The sequence below is a fragment of the Manis pentadactyla genome, chromosome 12, assembly GCF_030020395.1.
Source record: "Manis pentadactyla isolate mManPen7 chromosome 12, mManPen7.hap1, whole genome shotgun sequence".
NCBI lineage: Eukaryota > Metazoa > Chordata > Mammalia > Pholidota > Manidae > Manis > Manis pentadactyla.
In genome coordinates, this window is record NC_080030.1 from 84,329,244 (window position 1) to 84,347,947 (window position 18,704).

The following is an 18,704-nucleotide window of genomic DNA, read 5'->3' on the forward strand; positions in this document are numbered from 1 at the left end:
GCGGCGCCTCCCAGGGCCGAGAGCGCCGCGCCCGGCGGAGGCGAGCTCTGCGTAGCGCCTCCTGCGCACGCCGCCCCCAGCGGCCCGAGCAAAGGCGAAAGGAATTTGGGGGGATGGTTTGCCCTTCCCGGCTCTGCAGCAGGTCCCCAGACCGACCTCCAGCAGCAGGAGCGCGGGCGCTGGGCGAGAGGAAGGGGGGCCGCGGGGATGGCAAAATCCTAAGCTCTGGGGTCAAGTTCAGTAAGGCCGGGTCCTCCATCGCGTGCCGCTAAAATCACTACCTCAATTTCGATTCCTCCTCCTGGTGCTAACGGACAATCAGATGGCCCAGAGAATGTTGGCGGGGGTGCAGTTTTCAGCGGGGTGTTTGGAGATGGCGCCGCAGCGAAGAAGGGACTGAGTAAGGGACTGAAGACGGGAGAGCAAGTCAAGCGGCGTCTGAGGGGAAGCACTGCTGCCTTCCAGACACTGAAATGTTCTTACTTGTAGGGGCCAGTTCTTCCACGACTTGCAGGCACTTTATCAGGCAGGATTAGTACTATTTCTACGGTACGGGTGAGGAAACTGCAGCTTAGGTTAAAAGGATTGTCCAAGGTCGCAGATCCGTTAAGGAAGGAGCTTGCCTTCGAGCTCAGGAGGCCTAGCTCCCCAGAAGCATAGTTCAACCAGGACGGTACTGCAGTGGGGCAAATGCGGCATTAGCAGCAGGCATGCAGGCTGGGGGCAGTATGATTAACTCAGCCTCCTGGTGCTTGGAAAGAATTCCTGGAAATGACGTCTGATTCAGTGATTTTTTTTAAACAGCTACTTTAATCACTGCATGCAAAATGAAATACTTTGCAAGCCATCTTTACAGCTGTGTGTTTATTCCACAGCCTCATCCACACGCAATTTAATTCTCAGTGACCCAATTGGACCATCTGTGAGGAAATTCACTGGGTCTTCCCTAATTCTCCACATTGATTCCTGGTGCACATGCCTGTTTACAGGAATGCGACCCATCGTGCATGTAGCAGAGCCCGTACGCCGTCAGCGGGGCATGGGGAAGCTGGTCAGAGCAAAGCAACACAACTGCTGCTGAGAGGCCACAGCCACCACAGGCCAGTCCCTGACTCAGCTGTCAGGATCACGTGGCCTTTGCAGGGTAGGGTGCCAACCGCTCATGAGGCAGAGAACAAGGGCACATTGTACTATGTGGAAAAGGCCACTAACCACCAGTGTCAGGAGCTGAAGCTGCAGCATCCCCTGGGAGCAGCTTGGTCAGTAAGGTGGCAGAGCTCCCGTTTCTCTGCAGGTACCTCTGCTTTCCCATGCTGTATCCATTCGCTTCTTCCCTCCCCTCATGCCACCGACCTTCCCACCTTTCCTTCAAGGTTCTTCTCAAATGCCACTTTTTTTCAGGAAGCCTTATGCACTGACCCAGTGCAGAACTTTTGTTCTAAAATCTGATACCTCTCTTATAGCACCTGTCTTCTGGGTAAACTCTAAAACAGGCTCTTCCTACTCCTCCATGGCCTGCAGTATACTTAATTTCTCCACAGGTCTTAGCATAATACCTTGAACCCAGTGGACCTTAATGAGTATTTTGTTATTGTTGTTATTAATAAATTAATCTATAAAACACAGCTTCATTGTCCCTTAATTTTGTCTTTTCATTCAAAATACCAGTCAAGCTCATAGAAATTTAGTGATAGGACTGATGTATACGTAGCTATATATGTCAGTATAAATTGACATCAGTTTACTTTGAGGTAATTCTGAAACTGAATAACTGGGGTTTAAGAGTGATTTCCCCAGGTCATAATACTGGTCATTGACAGAGCCAAGATTTAAGCCCAAGACCGACTCCAAAGTGCACACATTCAACCACAGCACTGCTGCCCCCTCGATCATGCATGCCTTCATCTGAGATCCAGCAAATACTTACGGTTACTCAGCTCTGCGCCAGGCATTGTGAAGATAGCAACAATTAAAACACAGTTCTTAGAGAAATGGAGGAGGGTCGACAAAAGATACAAATTTCCAGTTATAAAACACAGAAGTTCTAGGGATGCAGTGTACAACATGACAACAATAGCAAACATTATTGTATGATATATAGGAAAGTTGTTATGAGAATTAATCCTATGAGTTTTCCTCATAAGCAAAACCTCTTTTCATTCTTTGTCTTCTTATTGTACCTGTATGGGATGATGGGCGCTAAGCTTGTGGTAATCATTTCACAATATATGTGAGTCAAACCATTATACTGCAATGCCTTAAACTTAACCCAAGTGACTCATGTCAATTACGTCTCAATAAAATGGGGAGAAAAATACAGTTTTTGCCCTCAAAACTGCTTGCAATCTAGTAGAAGGAACAGGCAAATTAGGAAATAATCAGACTTAAGTGTTTTATGTTTTATAAAAGAAATACATAGGGACCCTAAAGAAACACTTTGTTTTGCCTTATATAATAACAGTAAGGATTCTCTGAGAAGCTAGAATGTAATTTTAATTTTGAAGGATACAGAGTAGCTTGCTATAATGATAATCAAGAAAGGTATATGGTAGGCAAAGTGAACAACATTTACAAAAATGTGGAAGCATGGAATGCATTAAGAATGCCAGCTGTGATTCATGTGGGCCACAGTGTGATGACAGTGGCCCAGAGATGAGGCTGGAAAGGGAAGCAGAGCCAAACCACAAGGCACCCATGGGTCAGCTTCACGGAGTCCGTTACACCTTGAAAATGTATGAAATCACATCTACATACGTGAACTTTTCAGGGGACAGGTTTGATAGCTTTAGTCAAATTCCCAGAGGAGCTAACTGACCCAAGGCCAGGAGGGGCAGAAGTCAGTTTCCCTTGCCATGGCCTGCTGCCCAATCCATGGGCCAGGTGAAACATCAGCCAGGATGTGCTGCAACCTGGACTGGTGCTAGGTGCAAGGCTCACCCCTGCCAAACACCTTCAAACGTGCAGTGGCACGGCCAGCCCTGGGCAGGGATAGCTAGACCCTGATTCTCTCAGGACCTGCATCTTCACCCCTTGAGGGCAGAACAATGGAGTAGCTGGGCAGCTGACAGTCCACAAGGTGGGGAGCTGGCAGATGAGAACATTCTCTAGGGAGACAGCAGAGTGAGCCAAGATGCTAAGCCCTCAGTGCATGCCCCATTGTTCAAAGACTTCCTTTACTGTTATGGGCTGAATTGTGTCCCCACACCTTCCTATGTTGGAGCTCTAACTCCTAGTACCTCAGAATGTGTCTCTTTGGAGATAGGGCCTCCTTATGAGGCCCCATGTCCTTATGAGAGGAGGAGATAAAGACACACACAGACTTGTGCGCACATAGGGCTGAGCACATGAAGAGACGCCCAGAGAGTAATCCACAATCCATGGAGAGGCTGTACAGGGGTTAACCCTGCTGGCACCTGGATCTTGGATTCCAGTCTCTAGAATGGTAGGAAAATAAATTTCCGTTGTTTAAGCCATCTAGTTTGTGATACTTTGTTATGGCAGCCCTAGAAAACTCAGATTTATAAAATGTCAATTCAAAATTCAAAAATAAAAATTTTAATAAATTCACTATGGGGACCACACAGCATTAAATCTCAAATGAGAGTTCTCCTAGGCATGAAGTCCTGAGCCACTGCACTGACTGCATGCCCATGAAGCCAGGTCTTGAGAATACAGGAGTGGCAATCTGTAGAAAATTTGGGATCTGTCCCTGGAAAACTGGCTAAAGCTGTGTGAATGGGTGAGATCACTCCCTGGGAACATAAAGTGAAAAGGCAAAAGTAAAGATGGCTAATGTCCGAAGTTCAGAACACAAACCTGGAAGGAAGAGAGAAAGAACAGCCAGAGAAACAGGAAGTGCACAGGAGAAGGTGGAACCTGACGGGAAACGGGCAGCAGTGTCGAAGCCCAAGACCATGTGAGGAAGAACTGATGCCTGTGGGTCTTTGCACGGAGGTCATGCAGTGGGAGCCGAGGCCAGATAACTGCTGGGAAGGAGTCCGGACTGTGATCACAGGCTGCTGTCCAAAGAGGCTGGGGAGGGGAAGTGGGTGGGACTGCTGGCCTTTGTGCAGGCCTGTGGAAGCCCAGGGTCCAGGGACTGAAATCCAGCTCCCATTCAGTCACTAAGGCTGCACCAGCCTGGAGGAAAGGACAAGGGAAGGCCTTCCAGCAAAGGCACCAAAGGGCCCAGCCTTGAAAAACAGAGATGCAGCCGGAGTGTGTCTGGTTTGTCAGCTGAGTCCCTGTCAGGCTTGGTGAGGTCGGCAAGCACTCTGTCTCCATCTGGCAGCAGCCGTAGTGACCGGCACACAAGCAGGCACAGTGACGTATGGTGAGCGAATGAAATGCAGGGTCAGGTGAAAGGCTGTGTGTGTTTTTATCTTCAGTCATTTCTTTGTTTCAGATGAAAGACACTTAAACATGTTTATAGATTGAGAACAAGGACTCATTAGGAGGAGAGGAGTTTGAGAGAGTTAGAAGAAGAAATAATTGATGAAATAAAATGCTATAGGTTAGAGTGAGAAAAAAAATCAGCATAATGACTGAAGGCAAAAAAAAAAAGAAATTTATCTGAATCATTCTTTGGGAAATCCGATCATTTATTCAATCAATGGTGAGTGGCTTTGTCCTGGACCCTTCTGGGGATGAGGGACTTTTGGGAAGGGTTGTGTGGATCCATAAGAAAACAAAGGAAATATTCCCTTCTAGCTGTTCAAGATGACACCATCTAGTTAAGGAATTTATCACGGAAAAAGACAACAGTGAAGCACAGCCAGGATATTCCCAAGTGTTTGAGTAACAAAGAAAGATTTAGAAACAGAATGAACGGGGTTGAACCCTGGAGGCATTAGGAGAATCAGTGGCCAGGGAGGAGAAGAGGTAGGAGAAGGAAGCGGAGAATGAGCAGGGGATGTGGGCTGTGGCATGGCCTGCTGGCAGCGGGCCCAGCTGGCAGCCTTCAGGATCAGGAGGCAGGGGCTCAGTGCTGCCCCAAAACCTTGGACAGCTCCTTTCATTTTGCAGGTGACTCGGGCCCACGCTGTCGGACCCAGCAGGAGGCAGTGAGAATCCGGACCTGTCTCAGGAAAGGATGCGTCCCTAACAGCTAATCTGTCTAGGTAGAGAAAACTTGGCAGCACTTTAGAGAGCCCAATAATGAGTCAAGGACCAAATGACGAAAAAGATGAGAAAGAAAAACTGACAATGTTTTCAGATGTCAAAATATATGACACTATTGGTAATGAAAAAACTACCTAAAAACAAAACTCCAGGCCTAGATGGCTTCACAGCTGAATTACACCAAATATTTAAAGAAGCACTAATACCTATCTGTCTTAAAGTATTCAAAAAAGTAGAAGAGGAGGAAATACTTCCGAACTCATTCTAGGAGGCCAGCATCACTCTAATACCAAAGCCAGACAAAGACACCATAAAAAAAAGAAAATTATAGACCAATATCCTGATGAACACAGATGCAAAACTCCTCAACAAAATATTAGCAAACTGAATTAAAAAATACATCAAAAAGATCATCCGTCATGACCAAGTGGGATTTATTCCAGGGATGCAAGGATGGTATAATATTTGTAAATCAATCAATATCATACATCACATCAACAAAAAGAAAGACAAAAATCACATAATCATCTAAATAGATGCTGAAAAAGCACTTGACAATATTCAACATCCATTCATGATAAAAGCTCTTAACAAAATGTGTATAGAGGGTAAATACATCAACATAATAAAGGCCATATATGACAAACCCACAGCTAACATCGTACTCAATGGTGAAAAACTAAAAGCTCCTCCTCTAAGGTCAGGATCAAGACAAGGATTTCCACTCTCACGACTTTTATTTCACGTAGTACTGGAGGTCCAAGCCACAGCAGACAACGTGAAAAGAGATAAAAGGCATCCAAATTGGTAAGGAAGAAGCTGAACTGTCATTATTTGCAGATAACATGGTATTATAGATAGAAAACCCTAAAGACTCCACTGAAAAACTATTAGAACTAATAACTGAATTCATCAAAGTTGCAGGGTACAAAATTAATAAACAGAAATCTGTTGCATTCCTATATACTAACAATGAACTAGCAGAAAGAGAAATCAGAAAAACAATTCCATTTACAACTGCACCAAAAAGAATAAAATAGCTAGGAGTAAACCTAACCAAGGAGGTGAAAGACCTTTACTTTGGAAACTGTAAGACACTCATGAGAGAAATTAAAGAGGACACCAATAAATGGAAATGTATTCTGTGCTCATGAATAGGAAGAATTAATCTTGTCAAAATGGTCATCCTGCCCAAAGCAATTTACAGATTCAAAGCAATCCCTACCAAAATAGCAAAGCATTCTTCAATGAACTAGAACAAATAGTTCTAAAATTCATAAGGAACCACAAAAGACCTCAAGTAACAAAAGCAATCTTGAGAAAGAAGAACAAAGCTGGAGGGATTATGCTCCCTGACTTCAAGCTCTACTATAAAGCCATAGTAATCAAAATAATTTGATACTAGCACAAGAACAGACCTATAGATCAATGGACAGAATAGAGAGCCAAGATATAAAACCATGCACATGTGGTCAATTAATAGATGATAAAGGAACCATGAATATACAGTGGGAAAAAGATGGCCTGTTCAACAACTGGTCTTGGCAGAACTGGACAGCTGCAAGCAAGACAATGAAACTGGATTATTGTCTAACTCCATACACAAACGTAAACTCAAAATGGGACTAAAGGGCACAATAATTCTCAATCACAATATAGGTTGGTCACAGGCATGGTAAGACAGCACAGAGAATACAGCTAGTGATTCTGTAACATCTCACTACATTTCTGGACAGTGACCACACTGGAGGGAGTGAGGACTTGATAATATGGGTAAATGCTGAACCACTGTGTTGTGTATTTGAAATCAATGTAAGATTTTATATCAGTGATACTTTAATTAAAAAATATATATATATATATGATACTGCATGTTACCCAACTCAACTGTTTTCTTTAAAGAATAGGATAATCTATCATTGATCCAAATTGAAGGCAAAAATCACACATACACACACACACACACACACACACAGAGGTAATGCACCATGCAACGTCATCCAAGGATGCACAAACACAACTTGCTTCAGTGATATAGTTGCTCAATAAAGTTTTAGAAAATAGTGTGAGTGTTTGGAAATTCCGCAGCTCCTAAGATGTGAGGAGAACAGGCTGCAATTAGTCATGCTCTAATCATCAATTTTTCCTACATCAATAATAGTAGCAGCTCTCTACCTATTTTCCTAGAAGACTTGAGAATTGCAACCTTTCTTACTTTTCGCATAAATTGTGTGTCAGTGCCTTGCCTTGGCTTTATGCTGTTTTGCAAATTAGCATGATCATTACTGAGTACATGTAAACTGCTCTCCTTTTATTCCATGCAGCAAGCACGCACCAGGGAATGCCATACACACACATGTGCACGCACAGGGCCCCCCTCATTATCTCCATCCCATTTTTCCCTTCCAGGCTGGAGCATTTGCTTGGAGCTTCCCTCTTGCTGTTAATCTTATTGTTCCTCTGGCAGAACTACGCAGACTTCCACCCACAGAGCGTGGCACCAGGCAGACAAAACATCTCCTGTATTTTATTTCATGTTTGGTATTCATTCAGGAAGAAGGAGCCGTGAGCCACTCTGAAATGTCAGCTTGAACACGTTTTACACTCCCAGAGACACAGTGCACCAGGGAGAAATCACAGCCCTATGGTGCTGACGTGTGGTTGTAGGCTCTAACACTCACATATTTCTTTTTCTCAAAATTAAATTGTGCATTTTGGAGTGAATTTCTGGTGGCTTGTTATTTGTTCACTATCACATGATCGTGAGGAAGTTTCAGGTCATTGGCTCTGGGCTCATCTGCTCTGACAGCAAATGGGAAACAGAGCCCGGCTTGTCCTGGATCCCGCTGCTGTTATTCCTTCAACTGTATCACAACACAACGACAGAAGGCTTACAGGAATCACTCCAAAATAGGAAAACATGGACTCTAGCTCTGATATGGGAGGTTACGGCCGTGCGGGTTGCCCATGCGCACTCCTGCCTCCGTCTGCATGCCCACCTACCAGTGAGAGCAAGATGAGGCCTTACAGCCCTGCAGGGCTTCCCCTGGTCCCTTTGCTACAGGGGAATTTCGTACTTGCCATGTTTACACACAGGATTTCATTCTCTGGCTTCAGTTCACGACTGAGCCAGTGTATCTCTGCCACCACAGAACACACACTAACCCAGCTGCAGGCCCTGAAATGCCACCTGCTTCAGTGGGAGCCCACCACCACCTGCCCTCCCTGAATTCCTGCAGGCCCCTCAGCTCTGCTGGTCCAGAGCCTGTCCTCTGCATCCCGCACCCTCCTGGTCTCTCCCTCAGCTCCCAGGAGCATCAGGGAGTTGGGCTTCTGATGAATTTACCTGGGGGAGGCTGCCTCCCGCCTCTAAGCCACAGTCCCATCATCCTTCACCATCTTCCCCCCCCAGTCTTCTCCATAGCTTACGTTTATACACACACACACAATTTAAATCCATTGCAATTTTATGATTATCTTAAGAGTAGAAGCCAATAATATTCAGAGCATTACCTTATGACATGCCAAGGGCTGAGTACCCTAAGCTTATAAATGAGAAAACATTCCATTGAGCCTGGACATGAGAAATCTGAGGGCATAGAGAGGTGATAACTGTCTTGAAATATTTGAAGGTGGAGAATTGTTCTGGGGCCTCAGGTGGAGGCAGATTTCAGCTGAGTGAGGTGAACTTCTTGCCAAGCAGCCTTTAGAGAGCCTCTGGGTGCCTATGATCTGGAGCAGGCTGGACAAGCTCCTGGGGAGGACTGAGTCGCCCTACAAGGCTGCACAGGGCGCTCTGCAGGACCTCTTCCAGCCCTGGGGAGCACTAACTCTAGAAGTTACACAAAATGAGATGTTTCCTTATGTAAAATAGAAAAAAATCAATTACCATAACTTTGAATGGCTTAAAGTGAAAAGCGGAGTTCTTTTATAATGATCTGCATTCATTCAATAAATGCGCATTGTGCGTATATCATGATTCATGCTTTGTTGAGATATAAAAATGAACAAAACAGGTAAAAATTAAAAATGTGTGCCTTCATGAAGCTTATAATTACCTGGCAGAGTTTTCAAAATGTCTTTGCCTGTATTCTCTTACTTGACCTCATGAAGACTGGATGAGGTGAACAGAGCAAGGATTCTCCCTGCTTTTGCACAAGAAAGCTAAGGACGTGCCCCACTGCACACATGGACTGATGTGGGAAAGAATGGCCCAGCACTCTAAGCACTGCCAGGTTGCGCCTGCTTGTGGAGAGGAGCCAGGGTCCTAGAGTCCCACCTTACACTTCGAGAGTCAGCAACATGTACTGAAGTCCCTAAAAATTACAGTATTCTAAATGTAGCAAAGGGATTAAACCTCAGAAGCAGTGCTCATTACAACCTAATATATTTTAATTTCTAAGCTATGAGTTCTCAGAGGACAATGTTATACTTTATTCATTTTTTAAAACTACATGCCTGGCCCATAGCGTGTGCATTATCAGTGTCTGTTAATGGACGTCTGTACCTCATAAGTATCAAATGCTATTCTTATATTCTGTTTCTTAAAGTGTGATGTTTTTGTGAATTTATGGTACCTGAGAAATGGAAACTAGGACATTTCATATGACTTAGGAGAAACTAGAAGGGTAAGATAAGGATCTGTGCCTATAAAATATGTAGGATGGATGCCTTGGAAAAACAGGGGTGACTTAATCTCTATTTTAAAGCATTGGTTATTTTGAGAGTTGCATGATTTTCAATGCATTTCAGTATGTTCTGCTTAATTAAATTCTGGCCTTTAGTTTTCCAGTATTTTAAGTGCATTCTTCATTACAATCATTAGATTGCATTTACCCAGAAATAGACTCTTGCAACATCATAGGCATTCTCTGCTGCTGGAAATTGGGAAAAGTAAATACATCTTTCCATGGCAGGTTTCTAGCAGGTCTTTGTTTGGAGGGAGAAGTGGATGAGAAGATAGCAGCATGCTCCCGTTTCAAGTTCCCATTAATTGAGAACAAAGCCATATTCCACCTAAAGTAGAAGAGGCTATGTACATATACATATGTACACACACATACATAACATACATATATTACAATTATTTATAAATATATATGCAGTCATACTTGGATATATGCATTTGGTTTTAGGCTGCAATAAAATGAGTCAAATGAAATTTTTACTCCCAGTACATATAAAAGTTATCTTAACACTGTACTGTAGTCTATTAAATGTACAATTATGTATATTTATAAATTTAAAATACACATTTACACATTAAAAATGTAGATTATATCTAAAAATAAGTACATACCCAAAAAATACCAAAATACTTCAGTGCTAAAAACTGCTAACCACCATCTGAGCTTTCAGTGAGTCATAATCTTTTTGCTGGTGGAGGGTGTTGCCTCAGTCTTGATGGCTGCTGACTGATAAATTGGTGGGTGCTGAGGGTGGGGGTGTGTGGTAATTTCTTAAGATCAGACAATGAAATTTGCTGCATCGATTAACAATTTCTCTGTAGCCTGTGATGATGTTCAATAGCGTTTCACCCACAGCAGACTTCTTTCAAAACTGGAGACAATCCTCTCAAAGCCTGACCTTATCAGCTTAGTTCATGTACTATTCTAGTATTGGTCTATATAATATTAGCTTAGTCTATGTAATATTAACTTAGTCTATGTAATATTCTAAATCCTGCTGTCATTTCAATAATCTTCACAGCATCTTTGTTAGAAGTAGATTCCATCTCAAGAAACCACTCTCTGCTTATCCATACTAAGCAACGTCTCATCAGTTCAAGTTTTATCATGAGTTTGAAGCAATTCAGTCTCATCTTCAGACTCCACTTCTAATTCTAGTTCTCTTGCTCTTTACAGCACATCGGCAATGATATCCTCTACTGAAGCTTGAACCCCTCAAAAATCATCTATGAGGGTTGGACTCAACTTCCTCCAGACTCCTGTGAATATTGATACTCCTCCCATGAATCATGAATGTTATTAATGGCATCTGTAGTTAAGAATCCTTTCCAGAGATTTTCAATTGACTTTGCTCAGATCCATCAGAGGAATCACTATCTATGGTACCTGCAGTCCCTGGAAATATGTTTCTTAAATAATAAGGCTTTAAACTCAAAATGATTCCTTGATCCATTGCTGTATTAGCAGGATTGAAAGCAATATTAGTCACATTGTACACCTCCAGCAGAGCTTTTGGGTGGCCGGGTGCATTGTAAGTGAGCAGTCATATTCTGAAAGGAATCTTTTTTTTATTTCTGAGCAGGTCTCAACAATGGGTTTTGTAAACAGATGTGCTGTCATCCAGGCTTTGCTGTTTCTTTTATAGAGCTAGGAAAAATAGATTTAGCATAAGTTTTAAGGGCCCTAGGATTTTCAGAATGGTAAACAGCATTGATTTCAATTTAAATTGACCAGTTGCTTTAACCCCTAACAAGAGCGTCAGCCTGTCCTTTGAAGCTTTGAAGCCAGGCATTGACTTCTCTCCAGCTATGAAAGTCCTGGGTGGCATCTTCTTCCACTACAAGGCTGTTTCATTCACATTGAAAATCTCCTGCTTAGCGTCATGAAGCATCTTAGCCAGATCTTCTGGACAGCTTGCTGCTTCACCTTGCACTCGATGTTGTAATTTCCTTCCTTAAACCTCATGAACCAACCTCTGCTAGCTTCAAACTTTTCTTCTGCAGCTTCCTCACCTCTCTCAGCTTTTACAGAATTGCAGAGTTAGGGCCGTGATCTGGGTGAGGCTTTCATCGAAGGGAATGTTGTGACTGGTTTGATCTTCTGTCTGGACTCCATAACAATAATAAGGCTGTTTCACTTCCTTATTTGTGTGTTCACTGGAGAAGTACTTTTCATTTCCTTCAAGAAATTGTCCTTTATATTCAAAGCTTGGCTAACCACTTGGCACAAGAGGTCCAGCTTTCTGCTTATCTCAGCTTTCAACATGCCTTCCTCGCTATGCTTAAGTATTTCAAGCTTTGATTTAAAGTGAGAGACATGGGACTCTTCCGTTCACGTGAACACTTAGAGGGCGCTGTAGGTTTATTAATTGGCCTAATTTCAGTATTGTGTCTCACGCAAAAGGGAGTCTGAGGTGAGGGAGAGAGTCAGGGAGACAGACAGCTGGAGGAGCGGCCAGAGAGCACGCATTCACCAGGCAGGTCTGCCTTCTCATGTGGGTGTAGGCTGTGGCACCCGAAGGCTATTACAGCAGAGCATCAAAGATAACTGATCAAAGATCACCTTAACAAATATAACAATAAAAGATTAGAAAAGATTTGAAATATTGCAAAGATTACCAAATTTGACACAGAGACACTGTGTGAGCAAATGTTGTTGGAAAAATGGTGCTGATACACTTGCTCAATACAGGGTAGCCACAAACCTTCAGTTTGTAAACAATGCAATATCTGTGAAGTGCAATAAAGAGAAGTGCAATAAACGAGGTGTGCCTGCAATACATTTATATATTACATGTAACAGAGGGACTAATGAGTGGAAGGGAAAAGGAATCCTGTGGAGATAATTTAAAACTCACATCTATTTATATAGATGGAAAACCTGCAGTTCAATCCTGAAAAGAGCTTTAAAGTCATGCATCTGCCCTGGCAAAGCAATTGTTTACCCTGTTCATTTGTAAAAAAAAAAAATTTAATCAATTAATGGAATGAAGTTGCTCTGTGAGATGCAAGCGGGGAAGGAGACGCGATGGAAGGGAGAGGGAGTGCAGAGTGAGCGCTGCACAGATCCAGGTTTCCGTCTGCTCTGCCACTAGCTGGTTCCCTGCCTCAGGCTCCCCAGGTGGGAGTAGGGTAAACGCGGTCTCCAGGGTTGTCACAACTAGAATGAGATCACCAACAGGAAGTGCTCAGAATGGGGGCTGTTACACAGTAAGTATTCACAGCAGAGCAGCCCCTGGAGCTCTTGGTTATGCATGATAAGCTAAATCACATGGCCACAGTCTTCCCTTGAGGAGAAAAGACAAGATTTGGAGTCTAGACTTTTGTGTTTGAATGTAAAAGTCAATAGTTTTGTACTATGGGCAAGGTATTGAATTTGTTTACGCTCCTTTCATGACAAAGCATCAGTCATCCAAACCTCACAGGTAACAACTAATTTTGCTTCAACTGCTGAGTCACGTAAAAAGGGGAATCAAGGATGGCCTGCTTCAAACCAGCATCAGTGCAAGATTGGAGTAGGTCTGGCCTCAGTGAAGCTTTCCATGCAACCAGACCTCCTCCCAGGAGGCAGAGCGCCTGCTCCCTGGGGCTCACGCTGGGGGTCTTCTCTGTGGCTGATGGCATTTTCTAGAGCGTGGCTGCTTCCTTCTCACAGGCAGTGCTACCGGCTTAGGAATTCAAACTCAGGAGCACCAGCAAAACGACGAGGGAAAGAAACCTCTGGCAAGTGCCCCCACTCAAACAGCACCGTTCTTGGCTCTGTAATGTTCTGATAGATGTTATAACAAGGCTCTTTCCTTTGATGAGAAGAGTGGACTGCTTTCCAGATAGATTCCCTAGAATAGGTCTACGCTGGGCTTTCCAAGTGAACAGCCATGCTACCTCTGGGAGGACAAGATAAGCAGCAAGTCTGCAATCCAGTGTCCACAGGGGCACCCCCAGGAAATAAAGGAAACAAAGAAGGTGGCTTGGTCTCCTCTTGAAATGATGCTAATGACAGGTGTCTGCCTAGCAAGTGATGGAATTGCTAGTGGGAGAGTCCTCCTCCAAGGAAAGAGGGAGCTGTGTGGGCCAGGGCGCATGGGGTTGCTTGTTTCTGCTAAAGAAACCTGGGGTCTGTTCTGGGTCAAGGCTTCCTGAAAAGTCATGTAGGCTGTGTAACGAGCTCAAGATAAAATGGAGAGGTTTCTGGACTAAAATGGCCCTCTTCTGTGTAAGTGGTTTGAACAGCACAATGGCTTACAGACATTCACATATTTACTCAGGCCAGAATCAATCCAGTACGTTCTTTGAGAAAGGACCTGGGGACCTGTGTTGACAGTCCTTGATGGGTCCCTGCTTACCCTATGTCTCTAGATCACTGGCTTCCTGAAATTATTAGTAAAGCTTGCTCTGGATAAGAGCTCTGATTTGTGTGAGTCTGGTTAGACAGCCCCATCCTTACGATCACTCAGAGGTCTGATAAAGGGAGACAGGGCTGCATTCAGGTTCGAGCAGCAGGCACCAGGCTGCTGGGTAAACTTCCTGCCTTCTTGGGAGGGTCCATAAACTGAAGACAGGTGCCCATTTTGAATTCCCTGTGGGATATGCCGTATGCTTAGGACCTGGGATTTGGTTCTCAAAGAAGAGATCATCTAGATGAGTATTAACAGGATAAAGGGATAGAATTTAGAAGTCCAACCAGAGATGTCATTCCCATCCAAAAGATTTCTCTCAAATTCAAAATGAGGGGCTTTCATTATCAACTGTTCTTTGACTGAATTCAGCTAAGCCCAGACCATCAGAATGGCGATGACAATACCAAACGGTCACCAGATTGATGGAATGTTTGAGTAAAAGTGGTCAATCAAGCAAGACAACCACGCCAAGCAGGAAAACAGATATTTTCCAGGAAGCATGTGGGTCAGTGGCTCCCTGGGCACACATCCTTCCATCCTTCACTGCCTCTCACCAACCCCACCTCTTGAGTTGACGTAGTCTGCCTTTGTCCCTGGACTTACCCGTCATTTTAATGTCCCACCCACCCCCTCTTCCTTTCACTGCATCCCTCTGGGCTTAGCCTTGGTAAGATATCCACCTCACAACAAAAAAAGAAAGTTCACAAGCACTTCTTCGTCTTGATGCAGGGAGAATTCATTTCCTTTGGTCCTCCTGAGAGCATCCTTTTGTACAACCCAAACAAATCACTGAGCAGGTATGTCTTTAGATGGCAATTAAATTGTTTGAAAACTATTTCTTCACTCCAGCTTTTGAGGAAAACTCTGGGCTTCCAGTCCTGATCAGGGAGCAGAATTTCTGCCAAATGCTAATGATGTTCTCCCAGATTTTGGAAGAGAGCTGAATCAATAACTCATGATCCTTGACTCTCATGTGGAGACCATGGGTCTCTGCACACTCTGGAGAAGACCTGGAATTGGAACCCCTGCAACTACATAAGAGACTCCAGAGGCTGACAGGCATGGTTGCGTCCTCAGCTTCCTTCTCCCAAAGACAAACTGTTCATCACAGACATTTGTATATGATTTACTGTGGTAAGTACTTATAAGATTTATAAAGATTAGCTCATTGCATCCCCATAACAATGACACAAGGTAGGATAAACATTACTGTTGTCTTCATTCCAGATGAGGAAACTGAGGCACAGACAGATCCAATAGCTTGCCCAAAGGCACACAACTTGCCTCATTCAAATCTACAGTCTGCTCCTGAATCCATGCTCTTATCCACTCTGCCATGCTGTCTTATCAAATATTTTAATCACAACATTTAAAAACAGCCAATTTATTCTCTGTCTTAACTATTCCTTCTTCACCTAAAAAGATACTTGCCTAGAAACCTTGGTGTGTGGGTTGGGGGGCCTCCAGCAGAAAGTGGACAGGGATCACTCACATGATAGTAGACAAAGCTGACAGTGGCTGCTTTGACTCAGCCGTCCGGCCAGGGTCTGGCAAGTTCCCTCTTGTCCCAGTTCCGCCTTCATCAGCTGTGTCTGAAGTGGGGGATCCCCTGTGGTTCTCTATGCCCAGGCTTCCAAATCATTGCTGCCCATTAGATGCTGGATGACTGTCCTGAGATCACTACTCATCCATTCATTCTATAAACTCCTTCCATGTGCCAAGCCTGTACTTGGCATGAAGAATAATTTAGAGCATCTTATAGATGACTTAACATATAGAACGCAACCAGAAACATAATGACAGTGGGACAGAAACCCTATGAGGCTAATGCACGTTAATCCAGAGTATATCAGACAGACTGAAGGACAGAGGTGCATCCCACTTCTGAGCACTAGGGCCAGACACAGTGATATACAGGCTTTGGAGAAGCAGCCAATAAAATGCTAATCCCAAGGACAAGTTATAAAAATTACAGATTGTGTTTCTAGTTTTGACATTGTCAAATGCTGACATCAACTGTGTGACATCTGTCAGAGACATTCTCAGGACTCCTTATCCAGTCTGACAATTACTCATTTTAGAACTTTTAGAAAATACTTGATATTGGACCCTAAGCAATGGAATTGTAATTTCTGGAGTTGGTGTATCTGGGTGGGAAGAGAGATTTGATAGTTACACAGGCAGGGGAGTGGTGGGGAGGTGGGATGGGGGGTGCAGTGAGGGTTCCCAGTGGGGAGGGGCTCTTCCTGCCAAAGGTTTTAAGAGAAACATAAAATGATAAGGGAGTGGAGCAAACCCCCCTTAGGAGTCAGCTGACAAAGAGGCAGTGCATAAGCTCTGTAATGGGAGATTTAAAATAAAAATTTCAAAACACAAAGACTTAGTAAAAAGTACCCTGAACAAAAGGCAGAAATTGACTCAGCACCAACGGTGAGGATGACAGCCAGTGTGACACACATGAACCCAGACTGTCCTGTGACCAACAGCACTTTCTGTAAATGATTCCCTTAAGAATGAGAGGGGGACTGGTTCAAAGACACACCTTGCAGTCTTTGCCGATCATGTTACTTAAGAGTGATGAACTCACATATTCTTCTTAGAGAGAACAGATTGTCATCTCTTTCTTTAATCTCCATGAATTTCTATTTATGTTCCTAGAGGAGGAGGCCCTTGCAAACCGGAATGAAACAAACTGGGTGAGCAGAGCGCCTAAGAGATATGTACACGTTCTTCGTCAGGGCCGTGTTCTCTGTTCTTGGCTTCACCCAGCGGCAGGAGGCAAGTGTTTTGGAGAAAGACAATCTCATTAGAGAAGCATCTTCCTCTTCACTCTAAGCTCCATCGTTTCCTCTCTGAGGGGCACCTTGGCTCCAAGCAAAATGGTTAATGTGACAGCCTAAGCCTTGCGTATGGTTAGCATTGCATTTTCTAATATCTCTTAGAAGACTTCTTTCATGTAGTAGTTACTGAAATATGTATAGATCTGTACAGTCAGTGATGGATGACTGTGCCAACCAGTGTGATGGGGCACATCTCACTAAAGGATCTCTGCTACGGAGGATCTCTGTGCTCTGCATAGTGTGGAAAGAAGCCGATGGCACAGCTACAACTGATGGCGGTGGCGTCAGTCTGTTTAAGAACAAGCTCCAGGGGCTGTGTGCTCAGCGGCCCTGGCAGGCTTTCAGAGCAGCTTAAACAAGTCCCAGCGCAGGGTGAGCCATTAGATCTGCCTCTCAGGGGCCATAGCAGGAGTTGGGTAAGGGAGGCAGGAAGGGAGAGCTGAGCAGTACCCTCTGGTGGGCACCCACAGAGCCCGTGCCAGAGCTGCGGGCCAAGAACAAAGTTCCGATTCCCTCCTTGGGCTGTGCAGTAAGGCTGGTAAGACCCAGCTCTGCAGGACAGTGAAGGGTATAGAGCGAGCCCCAGGCTTCATGCTGACAGAGCTGGCAGATATACTTCCTAAATAAGCCAACTTTCCCCCACCCTAGGCAAAAATCAGTTAGCCATAGTGAGATCTGGTTAAATTATTATTCTTGCATGACCTGTCTGGGAATGCAGAACTACACATAGGCAAAATGTGTTCATAAATGGGATGTGTTAAGAGACCACACAGGACCTTGAAAGAAAAGGCAATTATGGGTTCAGAAATTGCTTTTATATAATTTCCATTTGAGAAGGGAAACCTAAGGAAGAGACAGTAGGGAAAAAACTCCATTCCAATGGACACATGAGGACCTTAATTCATAGTATGTAAGGAAGAAATATGTGTGAGGAACATGTTCAATCAATACTTCCTTTCCAACCCTGGTGGATATACATGTAAGTTCTGGGAAGCAGAACCTAAAACCATGCAGTCGGTTACAGAACCTTCAAGTAGGTTAGACTCCGGGATTCAGAAGACCACTCAGTTTACCCGCCTGCAGCTTCAGAGCGTCCGAGGGTCTCAGTGTCCCCTAATGTAGTGGTTCCACCAGGCCTCTCTGCAGCTGTTAACACCGGCACTTCCATATCCCAGCAGAGAAGTAAATTTTGAGCTCACACTTGTTTTTACCCCTGACAATTCCTAAGCAGCCAGCTCATTACCCTAGGGCTCCGTGCATCTTTTTAAACCTGAATCTGAGGCCTCTCAAGCAAAGAGAAAGTGAAAATTCAATCACGGTTTTTGATGTTATGATTCAAAGTGCTGCTGTCTTCTGGGACCGCTACAGGAAGAGCAGAAGGGCAGCCCCACGAGGGTGCGTCAGACCGCAGCAAAGGAGAGCCGTCTCCCAGCGATTGTGAGAGCTTGAGGAAACATTACGTTAAAGCTCTTTGTCAGGTCCTTTCCGGCTCTTGTTACTGCTCAGGATGATCTTGCTCATCCTGGGTCCCACCCTGGGCAATACCCGGGCGATACAAATGATTTCCTGCTGACCAGTGAGTGACTGTGTTTAACTTGATTAACGGAAAATGACCCTCAAGTCTGGGAAGGTTTAAAGTCACTGCCTCATTTCTTGATG

General features: G+C 44.2%; 1 long non-coding RNA gene across 1 annotated transcript; it reads left to right on the forward strand.

Moving 5' to 3' along the window:
* Positions 1-309: 309 nt before the first annotated feature.
* On the forward strand, positions 310-11,246 carry LOC130679847 (uncharacterized). The gene is made up of 2 exons (XR_008992807.1): positions 310-549; positions 10,986-11,246. It is a non-coding gene; the product is annotated as an uncharacterized LOC130679847 (long non-coding RNA).
* Positions 11,247-18,704: the final 7,458 nt, after the last annotated feature.